The following is a 15,207-nucleotide window of genomic DNA, read 5'->3' on the forward strand; positions in this document are numbered from 1 at the left end:
CCCGAAGAGGAAATGTCTGTATCTCAAGGCGACCTGCTACAAGAGCTGTCCCAAATGCACGAGCGATCTCGGCAATCAATGTAGAGTGTTGCCAAGGCTTTATGGCCATCCGCCTCCCCTCCAGGAAGTATGGCAGAGCTCGTGGAGCTATTCAACGGAGTACAGCACCGTATTCAATTATGGAAGATATCAGCCTGCCGAGAAGGTGCGTGGGAGGCCTGGGCCATGGTGAAGACATAGTACGCCAAGCTTGATCCGAATCATATGGACCGGGTCTGGCCTAAGGGGTCATATGGAAAAGAAATTCTAGTTAGTTTGGTATATGACCAAGTAAAGGTAGCCGCCAAATATTCCCAACATGATTGTAATCTAAACAGCCTGTTAGACGGCATAGAGGAAGAAGTTTTTGAGTCCAAGTGAGTATGTACTTAAATTGACATAATTGTACCTAGCCGGATTGTAAAATGATTGTTATGGCAGACCTTTTCGCTTCGACCTCTGGACCCGAAGGTGCGGAGTGTTTCCGAATAGCAAAGCGGTCATATAGACCGGGGTATGTGTAGAAACCAGGCGTAGGGGTCATAGTTGCTTAAACAGACAAGTTGTATCCAGCTAGCTATGTTATATTACATTGTAATTGTAAAAAACATCTTCCAGAGAGAATAGTTCCGTTAAGGGTTCCTTTCCCTAGGTGAACATGCGTTTAGTGTGCATGCCCGAACTGTGATTGAAAAAATCGCAGTGTACGTGACATCTGGGGGTTCATAGTGTAATGAGTGCAACACGTCTTTAGTCTGCCGACCGAATATTCCCTTAAGAACGGTAGCTTTCGGCTTCACCCAGTCTGAGGTACACGTCTGGATGACCCGGCAGTAACAATCGCAGAGGTGCTCCCTTTATGCCCTAGCCGAACAAACGGGAACGTAGGGCATAAGCACAGGAGCCAGACAACCCAGCTTGGCCAAAACTTAAGTCATAACGATGCATATAATGGCGAAGAAAAGGTACATATGAGGAAAAAGACACATGTGTGGTGAGCTTGATGCTCGCAAAATAATAATAAGCTTCTGTACACAAAGCCCCCAGGTATTATGGGCGTACATATTTAAGGATGTGTACGTCATAGGTGTGTGGTTTAGCTGCACAAGAGCTTAAAGCTAGAAGAAAAGTTAAAGATAGGAAAAATAATGGAAACAAAGGGAGAAGAAGACGAACAAAGAGTCCGGCTCTAGGCGTAGAATCTTCGGAGTCTGACGGCATTCCACGGGTTCGGCTCTAAGCGGTTTCTGATGCATCACGCAGGCGGTATGCTCCTCCAGTGAGAAATTCATCTATGATGAAGGGACCCTCCCACTTGGGCTTGAGTTTGTCCTTTTTCTTCTCTGCTAAGTGTAGAATGAGTTCCCCAACGTTATAAGTCTTGTCCCGCACTTCTCTGCTTTGATATCTGCAAGCCTGCTGTTGATAAAATGTGAAACGGGCTTTTGCGACGTCGCGCTCCTCCTCCAGGGCATCTAAGCTGTCCTACCGATCAAGCTCGGCCTCTCTCTCTTCATACATGCGCACTCAAGGTGAGTCATGAATAATATCGCAGGGCAACACAGCCTTTGCGCCTTACACCATGAAGAAGGGTGTATATCCGGTAGTGCGATTGGTCGTGGTCCGCAGCCCCCAAAGTACGGAGTCGAGCTCCTCAACCCAGTGCTTGTCTGATTCTTTCAAAGACCGCACTAGTCTAGGCTTGATGCCGCTCATAATAAGACCATTAGCGCGTTCGACTTGACCGTTTGTTTGTGGATGATAGACGGAGGCGTAATCGAGCTTAATGCCTAGGTTAGCACACCAGGCTTTCACCTCATCGGCTGTAAAGTTTGAGCCATTATCAGTGATGATGCTGTGTGGGACGCCATAATGGTGCACAACACCAGATATAAAGTCTATCACTGGTTCGGCTTCGGCCATTTTGATTGGTTTTGCCTCTATCCATTTGGTGAATTTATCTACCATGACCAGCATATATTTTTTCTTATGGCTTCCTCCTTTAAGGGGTCCGACCATATCAATCCCCCAGACCGCAAAAGGACAAGTAATGGGGATTGTTTGTAGAGCGGTGGGAGGCATATGGCTTTGGTTGGCGAAAATCTGGCATCCGACATAACGTTGGACAAGGTCCTATGCGTCTGCTCGGGCCGTCGGCCAATAGAAACCTGTACGGAAGGTGTCGGTGTCAAAACCGGTGGATCTCGGATAGGGGGTCCCGAACTGTGCGTCTAGGCTGGATGGTAACAGGAGACAAGGGACATGAAGTTTTACCCAGGTTCGGGCCCTCTTGATGGAGGTAAAACCCTACATCCTGCTTGATTGATATTGATGATATGAGTAGTACAAGAGTAGATCTATCACGAGATCGAGAAGGCTAAACCCTAGAAGCTAGCCTATGGTATGATTGTTGATGTGTATGTTGTCCTACGGACTAAAACCCTCCGGTTTATATAGACACCAGGTAGGGTTAGGGTTACATAGAGTCGGTTACAATGGTAGGAGATCTGCATGTCCGTATCGCCAAGCTTGCCTTCCACGCCAAGGAAAGTCCCTCCCGGACATGGGACGAAGTCTTCAATCTTGTATCTTCATAATCCAGGAGTCCGGCTGAAGGTATAGTCCGGCCATCCGGACACCCCTAATCCAGGACTCCCTCAGTAGCCCCTGAACCAGGCTTTAATGACGACGAGTCCGGCGCGCATATTGTCTTCGGCATTGCAAGGCGGGTTCCTCCTCCAAGTACTTCATTAGAAGATTTTGAACACAAAGATAGTGTCCGGCTCTACAAAATAAGTTTCCACATATTGCCATTGAGAGAATAATATTTACACAAATTTAATCTGCTGACGTATTCCGTAGTGTGACATCACACCACGGCCAAGCTTTTATTCGAACCATTTTACTGTCCCATCTCAGCGCGTTATGCGAGGCGGTTTCCTTGGCACGTCTTGTTAAAGCAGAGATCGTGTCCCCTTATTCCGGGATTCTCATCAATACGGGCGTGGGTAACCCAACCGCGCCATCGATTACGGCGCTTGGAGATAAGCGAGTTTTACCAGGCTGGTGGGGACATGTAGCTACGTCCACCCATATAAGGGGATAAAGATCCACCTTTTCACCTACGCCTTCTTCCTCCTTCGCCTATCCATTCTTGCGCACTCGAGCTCCAGCGCCCAAATCCGCACTCCCCACCTCAACCTTCTCCAGCCATGTCCGGAGCGGGAGGCGAGTGGATGGTCTCCTCCGTCACGGAGGGACACATCAAAAAGCTGAGGAAGGCCGGATACCTGTCTAACGACATCGCGTACCGGCTCCCCGAGAAGGGGCAGCTCATCCCCACCCCTAGGCCCCATGAGAGGGTGGTGTTTCTCCCCATTTCCTCCGCGGACTGGGCTTCCCTCTCCACCCATTTGTCCGGGGGCTCATGTTCTACTACGGCCTGGATTTCCACGATCTGGCCCCGAAATTCGTCCTCGACATCTCGGCGTTTATCGTCGTGTGCGAGGCCTTCCTCCGCATCCGCCCCCATTTCAGGCTCTGGCTCAAGACTTTCAACGTCAAGCCGAAGGTGGTGCGCGGCAGCCAGGCGGAGTGCGGATGCACCATGGTGGGCAAGATGGCCAACGTCCTATGGCTCGAGGGCTCCTTTGTGGAGACCCTGAAGGGGTGGCAATCGGGGTGGTTTTACATCACCGAGCCGCGTGACGCCGAATGGGTCGCACCCCCCAAGTTCCGGTCCGGACCCCCAACGCGGCTCACGTCCTGGAAAGAGATGGGCCTATCGTGGGGTAAAAAAGGAGAGTTGACCGGACTCCAAACATGCGTCAAAACCCTGGCGGACAAGAAGCTCAAACTTGTCAACGTAGTCCAGGTTATGCTCATCCGCTTGATCCTCCCGTGCCAATGACGGGCTTTCAACATGTGGGAGTTCGACCCGGCGCGGCACCAAACTCTGAGTAGGCTCTTCGACACGAGGTACGAAGATGCCTGGAAGGTGCTTTTCAAGGGCGCCGAGGCTCCCGCATCCGCTACTGAGGATCGCGGATTCAGTGCGCAGCGTCACGCGCTTGCGGTAAGCTGTTTTTTCCTTTTACAGGGTATCAGTTTTCCATAGTTTGACTCTATGCATGATCTAAGCTCCCTTTCCTCTGACAGGATTGGCAGGTGACGTCCGGACAGATCAACTGTCCGGCCCCTTTGCCCGAAGGCCCAGCGGACGCTCGCTTGGCGAGGCTGCTGGTTCCGGCACCCTATGTGGTGCTGGAGAAGAAGGTCAAGAAGAAGGCCGCGGGGACTCGAAAGAGTGCCCGACGCCCGGAGGTGTCGGATTCATCATCCGACGAATCCAAGACGCACTCCTCCCGTGAAGACGAGGAGGAGGAAGAAGAAGAGACCCCTCCCCCTCCAGCAGGGGAAGGGAAGAAAAGGAAGGCCGCCCCAACTGGGGAGGCCGAAGGGTCCAAAAAGGGGAAAACCCTTCCTCTGGAATACTCCACCGATGCCGACGGCGGCGGAGAGGAGTGGGCGCCTAGGGCCAAGCCCCTGGCCAAATCGTAAGTATCCGGATACCAGAGTAATTCATAATATTCGTTTATTGCATAGCTTTCCCTCACGTCGAATATGTTTATGCAGCCCACCCAAAGACAGGCTCGACGCGTCGTCGAGCATCTCACTGGACTCGTCAGATGTGAACTCACTTCCGACGGCTTCCTCCCCCCGCCCTACGGATGACACCAAAGTGTTGTCCCAACAGGTTCCAAGCCGAGAGGAGGTGGTCTTGGAGGCGCCGCAAGGCGACCTCCCGGACTCCAGGAGTAAAGGGGATGAAACCCCCCAGGGCTCCAAGTCCGGCTCGAGGCCGGACACCGCTCCGGAACCTTCAAAGGTTCCAGAGTCCGGCGGGGGACCTCCTTCCAAGAGGAGAAAGTCCACCGTGCCGGTGGCCTCCGTCCAACCGGAGGCACCGGACAATATGCTGGAGGCGCTCCAAGGCGCCTCCATCGACGAGGAGCACCGCGCTATTATGAGTGCGGTGGTCTAGAAGGTTTAGTCCACAAAAAACGGACTGACTGAAGCTTGTACTAGCCTTTTGACAGGCTTCGAGGTAAGTAAAGAAAGTGTAAATAATAGTACCGCATGGACAGTAGCCCCTGATGCTCTGTTTGGCGTTTGGGAAGAAAAGCCGAATAGAGGATCAAATAGAATTCGCAGGAGTCTAACAAAAATGAGTCAATATGCATGTGCAGGCTACCCTGCTTGCGTCCGCCGCACTGACTGCGGAAGTGGACACGCTAAAGCAGGACCTCGAAAGGTCCGAGCAAGAGCTCGAGCGTGCCAAGAAGCAGCTCGAGGACAATGAAGGTAAGAAATACCTTGTTAAAAATATATATATATATAAAAGGTGCAATTGCAAAAATGACAGGATTATCATGGCTATTGTAGGGGCCACGTCTGAGGTGGCGACCCTTAAGCAAGCGCTAGACGAGGCCGAGAAGAATTCGGCCTCGGAGCGCACCGAGCGAGAGAAGTATGAGGCCGAGGTTGGCAAGGTGCGGCAAGAGCTCCAGGCTCTCATGGAAAAACATGAGAGTTTGGAGTGTGACTCGAAGACGCAAGCGTCCGAGCTTGCGGTGGCTATTGAAAATGCCAAATCTGCCAAGGCCGAATCCCAGAAGACCCTGCAGGAGTTGGATGAGGTGAAGAAGATAGCGGCGGGTAAGGCATTCTTTATGCAAAGCAAACACATAAACGTGAGTTACCTGTTACTTACCCGAATCCGGAGCTCTCCAGAAGCGTTCGCAGATCTTCCCCGGAGTGTATCCGATGCTGCCGCATTCTATCGAGCCGAGGAGGGCAGCTCGACGGAGAAGGTGTTCTGGTCTCAGTACGCTGAGGCCGGACACCCCGTGCCCCTGAGCGACCAGCTGAAGCAACTGGTCGAGCTCCACAAGGCGGCCGAACAGGCCATGAAGGCCCTCGTAGTTCAGCTGTGGCCCGGAGAGGCTCAGCCTGGGAGCTATTTCGGGCTGGTGCGGCGGCTGGTGGAGGCCTGTCCAAGGCTCGAAGTCATCAAGCGCTCCGTCTGCATTGAAGGTGCCCGTAGGGCCCTTGCCAGTGCTAAAGTGCACTGGGGCAAGCTGGATGCTGAGAAGCTTGTGAAGGACGGGCCACCGCCGGGGAAGGAGCATCGCAAGCCCGAGAATTACTATAAGGATGTTCTGAAGGGTGCCCGCCTTGTGGCGGATGAATGTTCTATGGATGTAATTTTTGAGTAAAACTCGCTCGTTTTGTCCCGTGTGCTGAAAACTTGTTCGTATGCGCTAAGCAATGCTGTTTGAATTTAAAATATTACCTTCTGTGCGGCTGTTTATCAATTCTGAGAGATGGCGAGTCGTCGGCTTCTGCCGCCGTGCCGCTAGTGCTGGGGTGTTCGGGGATAAACCTGAGCGCTCTTTTTCCCATGTTTGGGTCCTTCGAGGGAGGCGCTCAGCCCAACGAACAAGGCAATCGCACTATAATGCGTGAACACTCTCACTTAGCCATAGAATTCTATAATTTTAAATGTCAGCGAAGCCCCTGGTATTCAGAAGACCGAGTTCGGGGCGCTATCCACGCCTTGGCCGGACAGAGCCGGCTCCTCGCCCTAAGCGGCATAAGTCTTTAGGGACTCGAAAAACCTCTCGAACAACGACTAGCTCTCGCTTCATCATGACAGTCAGTTTTAGCTTTCTCCACTGAGGTGCTCGACCCAGCTCAACCGGGGCACAATCGCAGTGGTTCTCCTAGTGCTACCTTAGCCGATATAGCGGAACATAAGGCACCAAAACGTAGGAGCCGGGCAAACCCAACTATTGACCCAAGACATGATTCGGAGCCGATGCATATAATGCTATAAGTTCGGGGTGCCGCACTTGTTAAAGTGTTCGGACTTCTCACACCATATTGAGGGGTACTAAAGCCCCTGGCGTATTTTGGCCGTACCAACGTGTACGGGTGCAACATGTCATTAAGGAACATATATAAAAAAAGGTAATGCAAAAATAGACGAAAGCTATGCATTGTTTATTAAAAAGGGCTGCGATCAAAGCAGAACGATACAAATAATGCGATAAGTGGAAGGTTGGACTAGTTAACATGTCCGTTCCAGGGGCAAGCTGCGGAATAGTATGCGGAACGGGTATACTGCTCGTGATAGAGACCACCTGGGAGTTTCGTAGTGCGGCGTGGCTTGTCTGCTTCCCTGGTTCTTGCATCGTTTTGTGCGGCAATTGAACTGCCGAACAGGCCTTCCGAAGGATGAAGTCCTGAAAGTAAGAGAAAATTAAAAAATTGGCAGCCCCTGGTACGGTTTAAGCCGTGTTTTGGGCGTGCCGTGATGGTGCCCCTCCCCCTGTGCCCATGGTATCTCTAGAGCGTAGTTATGTACGCGAAGTACTGGCGTCGCCTTTTTGCGAGGGTTGGGTTGGGGCCGCATTGCTACGCCTGCTCGGATCGTGCCAGGCGGTCTTGTTGTAGGTTACTCCGGGCGCGCTTGACGGTGTCCGATCGTTTAGTGGCCGGACGGGAGAACTGCCTGGAGAGGCTGCTTTGAACTTCCGCTGCAAGGGCCGCCGTGTGCTCCTCCATTTGGAGGGAGCGTTCGGTGTTTCCATTGACCGTAATTACTCCTCGAGGGTCTGGCATCTTGAGCTTAAGGTATGCGTAATGCGGTACCGCATTAAACTTAGCGAACGCGGTTCGCCCGAGCAGTGCGTGATAGCCACTGCGAAACGGGACTATGTCGAAGATTAACTCCTCGCTTCGGAAATTATCCGGAGATCCGAAGACCACTTCAAGTGTGACTGAGCCTGTACAGTTGGCCTCTACACCTGGTATTACACCTTTAAAGGTCGTTTTGGTGGGCTTAATCCTCGAGGGATCTATGCCCATTTTCCGCACTGTATCCTGGTAAAGCAGGTTTAGGCTGCTGCCGCCGTCCATAAGGACTCTAGTGAGATGAAATCCATCAATAATTGGGTCTAGAACCAATGCGGCGAATCCACCATGACGGATGCAAGTGGGATGGTCCCTTCGATCAAAGGTGATCGGGCAGGAGGACCATGGGTTGAACTTTGGGGCGACAGGCTCTATCGCGTATACGTCCCTTAACGCACGCTTCCGCTCCCTTTTGGGGACATGGGTTGCGTATATCATGTTCACCGTCCGCACTTGTGGGGGAAAACCCTTCTGTCCACTGTTGTTCGGCGGCCGGGGCTCCTCGTCGTCATCGCTATGCAGCCCCTTGTCTTCATTTTCGGCGTTTAACTTGCCTGCCTGCTTGAACACCCAACAATCCCTGTTGGTGTGATTGGCTGGCTTTTCGGGGGTGCCATGTATCTGGCACGAGCGGTCGAGTATTCGGTCCAAACTGGACGGGCCCCTAGGATTCCTTTTGAATGGCTTTTTCCGCTGACCGGATTTAGAGCCTCTGAATCTGGCATTAACTATCGTATCCTCAGTATTGTCGCCGTTAATGCGACGCTTCTGCTTGTTGCGACGCGACCTGCCACTGCTGTCCCTGGTGTCCGAATTACCAGGGTTCTTGGTCATATTGTTGCTACGAGCAAGCCAGTTGTCTTCTCCCGCGCAAAAGCGGGTCATGAGTGTCGTGAGTGCTGCCATAGATTTCGGCTTTTCCTGTCCAAGGTGCCGGGCCAGCCACTCGTCACGGATATTGTGTTTGAAGGCTGCTAGGGCCTCAGCGTCCGGACAGTCAACTATTTGATTTTTCTTTGTCAGGAACCGTGTCCAGAATTGCCTGGCCGATTCCTCTAGCTGCTGAATTACATGACTTAGGTCATCGGCGTCTGGGGGTCGCACATAAGTGCCCTGGAAATTGTCGAGGAATGCGGCTTCCAGGTCCTCCCAACAACTGATTGATCCTGTTGGCAAGCTGTTAAGCCAATGCCGAGTTGGTCCTTTAAGCTTGAGTGGGAGGTATTTGATGGTGTGAAAATCATCGCCGCGGGCCATGTGGATATGAAGGAGATAATTCTCGATCCATACCGCAGGATCTGTTGTGCCATCATATGATTCGATGTTTACGGGTTTGAAACCCTCGGGGATTTGGTGATCCATTATTTCGTCTGTAAAGCAGAGTGGGTGTGCGGCGCCTCTGTACTGGGCTATATCGTGACGTAGCTCCAATGAGCCTTGTCTACTGTGTTCAGCCCCGCCGAATTTGTGGCCGGCGTGACGGTTACCGTCTCGAGCCGTGGGGCGCCCACGCGATCCGTAGATCGATCTTGTTTGCCTTGCCTTGTCCTCCAGCATGTCTCGTAAGTCCGGCGCATATTCCCGTGCCTTGGTACGGGGTGCGACTTGAGTGGAGGGCCGAGAGGCCTCTCTGTCACGACCACGAGGTGGCCGGTCGACTGCATCAAGTGCTTCCTCCTCTAATTGGGGTAGCAACCTGCGCTTTGGGTAGCTCTTGGAGGGGCGTTCGAGTTTATGCTCTTCGGCCGCAAGGACTTCAGTCCATCTGTCGACTAGCAAATCTTGATCAGCCCTAAGCTGTTGCTGTTTTTTCTTGAGGCTTCTTGCCGTGGCCATAAGCCTGCGTTGAAAACGTTTTTGCTCGACGGGATCCTCTGGCACGACGAATTCATCGTCGTCGAGGCTTGCCTCGTCTTCGGAGGGAGGCATATAATTATCGTCCTCGACCTCTCTGTCTGCCGCTCTCTCGTGAGGGCTGGTTTCTCCATCCTCCTGTGCTAAATCTTGCTGGAGGGGGTTTTCTTCGACGCTTTCTGGAGTATTATTATCTCCTGTGCTGGAATCACCGTGTTTGTTTTGGCAGGATTTTGAGCGGCGCCGTTGACGCCGGCGCTTAGGCTGTTTCTTGGAGGGGTCATCCTCCGTTGTTCCATCGCCATCTCCCTCTTTTGGGGTGTCCACCATGTATATGTCATATGACGAGGTGGCTTTCCAGGGCCTAGTAGGCATTAGTTCTTCATCATCTCCTTCATCGGCGTCCATACCGTCGATATCTTCGGAGTCGAAGTCTAGCATGCCGGTTAAGTCGTCGACAGTGGCTACAAAGTGGGTGGTGGGTGGGCTTTGAATTTCTTCATCCTCCATATCCCAACCTTGCTAACCGTAGTCCGGCCAGGGCTCTCCAGATAAAGAGAGAGACTTTAGTGACTTCAGGATATCGCCGAAAGGCGAGTGCTGAAAGATGTCCGCGGCAGTGAACTCCATGATCGGCGCCCAATCGGATTCGATTGGCAGGGGCGTAGAGGGTTCGGAGTCCGGAGAGGAGTCCGGCTCCTTGGAGTCACGAGTCTCGCAGAGTACGGGGTTGGTGCTTGGCTCAATCGCCGTTGGGGTCGCAGCCCCCGAGGTGGCGACCAACCGCCCATCCTCGATCGGCGCAGTTGGCTCCGAATTAAGGGTCGGAGCCGATGCGGGTGCGGCCTCCAGGGCACTGTTCGGCAGCAGAGCTAGATCATGATCGTCATGACAGTGCGGCGCGCTTGGCAGTGGCTCGAATCCGTCGAAGATCAAGTCTCCGCGGATGTCAGCCGTGTAGTTTAAACTTCCAAATCTGACCTGACGGCCAGGGGCGTAGCTTTCGATCTGCTCCAGACGGCCAAGCGAATTGGCCCGCAGTGCGAAGCCGCCGAAGACGAAGATCTGTACGGGGAGGAAGGTCTCACCCTGGACTGCATCGCTGTCGATGATCGTAGGAGCCATCGAGCCTGACGGCAACGACATAGAGGAACTCTCAATGAACGCACCAATGTCGGTGTCAAAACCGGCGGATCTCGGGTAGGGGGTCCCGAACTGTGCGTCTAGGCCGGATGGTAACAGGAGACAAGGGACACGGAGTTTTACCCAGGTTCGGGCCCTCTCGATGGAGGTAAAACCCTACGTCCTGCTTGATTAATATTGATGATATGGGTAGTACAAGAGTAGATCTACCATGAGATCGAGAAGGCTAAACCCTAGAAGCTAGCCTATGGTATGATTGTTGATGTGTATGTTGTCCTACGGACTAAAACCCTCCGGTTTATATAGACATCGGGTAGGGTTAGGGTTACATAGAGTCGGTTACAATGGTAGGAGATCTGCATATCCGTATCGCCAAGCTTGCCTTCCACGCCAAGGAAAGTCCCTCCCGGACACGAGATGAAGTCTTCAATCTTGTATCTTCATAATCCAGGAGTCCGGCTGAAGGTATAGTCCGGCCATCCGGACACCCCCTAATCCAGGACTCCCTCAGAAGGCCTTACTTACAAGGGCCCGAGCCGCGGCATGGTGACCACCGAGACCGGCATGAATTTCGGCCAAGAGTTGTCGTCCCTCTTCTCCGGAGATACATCTTTAAAGTACTCCGATAGCGTTTTTCTTGTAGAGCTCTCTGTCATGGACCTTGTAGGCTTTCGAGCGCCGGACAATGCAGCGAGCCTCATTCTAATCCTCGGGGAGCTCTCACCTATTAAGGTAGGACAATAAGGGTTCGGTCCATGGGGCAATTACTGCCATGATAAGATGGGCCGATGGTGTTATTTCAGTGGCTAAGCCCCCGATGATATCGGTATTGTGTTCGGAATCTGGGGGTATAATCGGGTCTGGACTGGTGTTGCCGCTCTCCCCCTGCCACACCACGGATGGCTTGAAGAGCCTTTCCAGGAATATGTTAGGCAGGACAAGGTCGCGCTTGGCGCCGATGCGAGCAAGGACATCCGCCGCTTGATTACCTTCTCGAGCCACATGATGAAACTCGAGCCCCTCGAACCAAGATGACATTTTGAGAACGGCATTACGATAGGCCGCCATCTTCGGATCTTTGGTGTCGAAATCTCCATTTATTTGGGATATTGCGAGGTTTGAATGCCCGCGCACCTCCAGGCGTTGTATGCCCATGGAGACAGCCATCCGAAGACCATGCAATAAGGCCTTGTATTCGGCTGCATTGTTGGAGTTTGTGTATAATATTTGGAGTACGTACCGAACTGTGTCTCCAGTGGGGGATGTTAAGACAACGCCCACTCCTAAGCCCGCCAGCATTTTGGAACCATCAAAGTGCATGACCCAGTTTGAATATGTGCCGTACTCTTTAGGGAGTTCGACCTCTGTCCATTCGGTGACGAAGTCGGCCAGTACTTGGGATTTAATGGCCCGGCGCGGTTTGTATGTTATGTCGAATGGAAGGAGCTCATGGCCCACTTTGCGATCCAACCCGTGGCATCACGGTTGTTTATTATGTCATTGAGTGGTACTTCGAAAGCCACCGTTATTGAGCACTCTTTAAAGTAGTGTTGTAACTTCCAGGATGCCATGAACACCACGTATGCTATCTTTTGGTAATGAGGATACCGGGATTTGCATGGTGTGAGGAAAGTGGATACGTAGTATACCAGTTTCTGAAGTGGGAATTTGTGTCCGTCCTCCTCTCACTCAACGACGAGCACCGCGCTCACCACCTGGTGTGTTGTCGAGATGTATAATAACATGGGTTCGCCGACGTTCGGCGTGGCCAGGATTGGGTTGCTCGCTAAAAGAGCCTTTATCTCTTCCAGTCCGGCCGTTGCCGCATCCGTCCACTCGAAGTGGTCGGTGCGTCGGAGAAGGCGATAAAGTGGCAATGCTTTTTCTCCTAGTCTGGAGATAAAGTGGCTTAAAACCGCCACACATCCGGCTAGTTTTTGGACCTGTTTAAGGTCTGTTGGTGTAGCCAATTGAGACAAAGCTCGGATTTTGGCTGGATTTGCCTCAATTCCTCTATTGGAGATGATGAAGCCCAACAGTTTTCCGGCGGGAACACCGAAAACACACTTTTCCGGATTGAGCTTGATGTCATATGTACGGAGGTTGTCGAATGTGAGACGCAGATCATCTATCAATGACTCGACGTGCCTAGTTTTGATGACGACGTCATCCACATATGCTTCAGTTGTCTTGCCGATCTGTTTCTCCAGGCATGTTTGAATCATGTGTTGGTAGGTGACGCCGGATTTTTTAAGTCCAAAGGGCATAGTGTTGAAGCAGAACAGTCCATATGGGGTAATGAATGCCGTTGCGGCTTGGTCGGACTCCTTCATTTGATTTGATGGTATCCGGATTATGCGTCGAGGAAACACAGTGAGTCATGTCCCGTAGTAGTGTCAGTAATCTGATCGATGCGAGGGAGGGGGAAGGGATCCTTAGGGCAGACCTTGTTGAGGTCTTTGAAATCGATGCATAGGCGCCATGATTTATCCTTCTTTGGCAACATCACTAGGTTTGCTAGCCAGTCCGGGTGTTTTATTTCTCTGATGAATCCGGCCTCGATTAACTTGGCTAGCTCCTCCCCCATAGCTTGTCGTTTGGGTTCGGAAAAGCGCCACAGTGTTTGCTTGACCGGTTTATATCCTTTCAATATGTTGAAGCTGTGTTCGGCCAACCTGCGTGGGATTCCTGGCATATCAGAAGGGTGCCAGGCGAATATGTCCCTGTTCTCGCGCAGCAACTCTCGTAGTGTGGTGTCAACCGTTGGGCCCAGCTGTGCCCCGATGGATGCTGTCTTCTTGGGGTCCGTCGGGTGGACTTGAAATTTGACTATTTTGTCTGCTGGTTTAAAGGAGGTGGATTTGGGTCGCTTGTCCAGGATTACGTCGTCCTTATCCACCATGGAGCGCAACGCGGTTAACTCTTCGGCCGCGAGGGCTTCAGACAGTGCCTTGAGGGCCAGGGATGCGGTTTTGTTTTCTGCGCGGAGTGCTATGTCCGGATCACTGGCAAGAGTGATAATACCATTGGGCCCGGGCATCTTGAGCTTCATGTACTCGTAATGAGGTATAGCTTGGAAACGTGTAAATGCATCTCGCCCCAATAGGGTGTGATATCCACTGTTGAAAGGGGCCACTTGGAAGGTTATCTCTTCGGACCGATAATTCTTCGGCGTGCCGAATACCACGTCGAGCGTGATTTTTCCTGCGCATTGCGCCTCCCGACTGGGAATGATTCCTCGGAAGGTCGTGCTACTTTGCTCGATGCGGCTCCTGTCTGTTTCCATTTTGTTGAGTGTGTCCTCGTAGATGAGGTTTAGTCCACTGCCGACGTCCATGAGCACTTTGGTGAAACAAAAACCGTCCACAATTGGATTGAGGACCAAGGCGGCTGGTGCCTGGACTGTCCGAAATTTTGGTTCGTCACTGGCATTGAAAGTTATGGCCATGTTGTTCCAGTGGTTTATTGCTGTGACTTGGCAGACTTCGGCGAGGTCGCGGAGGGCCCTTTTGCGCCGATTGTTTGAAGCGAAAGTCTCGAAGACCGTCAATACGCTGAGGTCGTCGTCTTCCGCGGGGTGTTGCTCTGAGGTATTTTTCGTGAGGATATACTCGCCGCTCTTGGCCATTTGCCAGAGTATCCAACATGCTCTAAGGCTGTGGGTTGGTATGGTATCCAGTGTTGTGTGTATTCTACATGGCCTATCGAGCCATCCCTCCAGAACGGTTCCGCGCCCCGTAATGGGCTTAGATTTCTTTACTATTTGGTCGGGCGCCCCGCGAGGGTGCATCCTTTGCCCCGACGAGGGGTTGAGTGGAAATCGGTGGTTCCCGGCGAGCTGCCTGAGTTTTCCAGGCGCTTTCGATTGCGCAGTACTTCTGTACTATGGTTGCCAAGTCAGCGAAGTGTAATACGCGACATCGGTTGATGGTGTTGAGAATTCCTTCGTCCGTGCAATTATCGCAGAATACTGAGATCGCGTCTTCATCGCGGCAATCTTTAATCTTGTCTTTGACAAGGAGGAATCTGGCACAAAAGTGATGGACTATTTTCTAAGACTGTTGTCGTATGTACATGAGATCGCGTATATCTGGGTGGGTGGGTGGCTTTAAATCCGAACCCTGACCCAATTTGGGATCCGGAGTTTGAGAAACTTCCGAGCTTAATAGTTCGGGCTCCGGGATATCAACCGATTTTTCAGGTCCACCGTCCGATTCTAGGTTCAGAGGACAGGGCGTGTCGTTCCGCGGACAGGTATCTGACTCTTCGAGCTCGGAAATCCGAACATAGTTCGGCCTCAATATAGAGGAAGAGTTGTTGTTTTGCTCCTCTACTACTGCTATCTGATGGGTGATCGGCGGGGAGTACGGGAATGTCCTCGCATCTTGAATGTCCCCCGATCAACATGCCACA

The 15,207-nt window shown here is 52.2% G+C and overlaps 1 protein-coding gene across 1 annotated transcript in view; it reads left to right on the top strand.

The window, feature by feature from the left end:
• The window catches only part of LOC125516823, a 56,205-nt gene that overhangs the window by 38,068 nt on the left and 2,930 nt on the right, over window positions 1-15,207 (top strand). The window lies entirely within an intron of this gene.

This window comes from Triticum urartu, chromosome 6 (assembly GCF_003073215.2).
Source record: "Triticum urartu cultivar G1812 chromosome 6, Tu2.1, whole genome shotgun sequence".
In the NCBI taxonomy this organism is placed as follows: domain Eukaryota; kingdom Viridiplantae; phylum Streptophyta; class Magnoliopsida; order Poales; family Poaceae; genus Triticum; species Triticum urartu.